The sequence below is a fragment of the Nerophis ophidion genome, linkage group LG28, assembly GCF_033978795.1.
Source record: "Nerophis ophidion isolate RoL-2023_Sa linkage group LG28, RoL_Noph_v1.0, whole genome shotgun sequence".
NCBI lineage: Eukaryota > Metazoa > Chordata > Actinopteri > Syngnathiformes > Syngnathidae > Nerophis > Nerophis ophidion.
The window spans coordinates 5,830,338-5,832,353 of NC_084638.1; positions in this window are offsets into that span (position 1 = coordinate 5,830,338).

Sequence of the window (2,016 nt, forward strand, 5' to 3'; positions counted from 1 at the left end):
TGCTTTTTCAATGTGTCAGCTTCTTATGTCCACAATTAGTCTCCACCCGTCTAAGACGACCTGGACGCCCCACCCGGCGCCCCGGTGAGCCCTGCATGCCAACACAGGCCACACATGACCTTTGACCGACGACAACGATGTCATCCTTGCATGAAATATATCCAATCCTACTCCAATACGGCAATACATAATAATAATAATCATATATTTCACGTTAATATAGTATCATATTTTTTGCAGCCCTTTGAGATACTCGTGATTTAGGGCCACATATATTTTTTGTGTCGTTGTGGCTTGTGCAGCCCTTTGAGATACTCGTGATTCAGGGCCACATGTGTTATTAGTGTCGTTGTGGCTTGTGCAGCCCTTTGAGATACTCGTGATTTAGGGCCACATGTGGTATTAGTGTCGTTGTGGCTTGTGCAGCCCTTTGAGATACTCGTGATTTAGGGCCACATGTGTTATTAGTGTCATTGTGGCTTGTGCAGCCCTTTGAGATACTCGTGATTTAGGGCCACATGTGTTATTAGTGTCATTGTGGCTTGTGCAGCCCTTTGAGATACTCGTGATTTAGGGCCACAAGTGGTATTAGTGTCGTTGTGGCTTGTGCAGCCCTTTGAGATACTCGTGATTTAGGGCCACATGTGTTATTTGTGTCGTTGTGGCTTGTGCAGCCCTTTGAGACATTCGTGATTTAGGGCCACATGTGTTATTAGTGTCGTTGTGGCTTGTGCAGCCCTTTGAGATACTCGTGATTTAGGGCCACATGTGTTATTTGTGTCGTTGTGGCTTGTGCAGCCCTTTGAGACATTCGTGATTTAGGGCCACATGTGTTATTAGTGTCGTTGTGGCTTGTGCAGCCCTTTGAGACATTCGTGATTTAGGGCCACATATGGTATTAGTGTCGTCGTGGCTTGTGCAGCCCTTTGAGATACTCATGATTTAGGGCCACATGTGTTATTAGTGTCCTTGTGGCTTGTGCAGCCCTTTGAGATATTCGTGATTTAGGGCCACATGTGTTATTAGTGTCGTTGTGGCTTGTGCAGCCCTTTGAGACATTCGTGATTTAGGGCCACATGTGTTATTAGTGTCGTTGTGGCTTGTGCAGCCCTTTGAGACATTCGTGATTTAGGGCCACATATGGTATTAGTGTCGTCGTGGCTTGTGCAGCCCTTTGAGATACTCATGATTTAGGGCCACATGTGTTATTAGTGTCCTTGTGGCTTGTGCAGCCCTTTGAGATATTCGTGATTTAGGGCCACATATGGTATTAGTGTCGTCGTGGCTTGTGCAGCCCTTTGAGATACTCGTGATTTAGGGCCACATATGGTATTAGTGTCGTTGTGGCTTGTGCAGCCCTTTGGGATACTCGTGATTTAGGGCCACATATGGTATTAGTGTCGTCGTGGCTTGTGCAGCCCTTTGAGATACTCGTGATTTAGGGCCACATATGGTATTAGTGTCGTTGTGGCTTGTGCAGCCCTTTGAGATACTCGTGATTTAGGGCCACATATGGTATTAGTGTCGTTGTGGCTTGTGCAGCCCTTTGAGATATTCATGATTTAGGGCCACATATGGTATTAGTGTCGTTGTGGCTTGTGCAGCCCTTTGAGACATTCGTGATTTAGGGCCACATGTGTTATTAGTGTCGTTGTGGCTTGTGCAGCCCTTTGAGATATTCGTGATTTAGGGCCACATATGGTATTAGTGTCGTTGTGGCTTGTGCAGCCCTTTGAGATATTCGTGATTTAGGGCCACATGTGTTATTAGTGTCGTTGTGGCTTGTGCAGCCCTTTGAGACATTCGTGATTTAGGGCCACATATGGTATTAGTGTCGTTGTGGCTTGTGCAGCCCTTTGAGATACTCGTGATTTAGGGCCACATATGGTATTAGTGTCGTTGTGGCTTGTGCAGCCCTTTGAGACATTCGTGATTTAGGGCCACATGTGTTATTAGTGTCGTTGTGGCTTGTGCAGCCCTTTGACACATTCGTGATTTAGGGCCACATGTGTTATT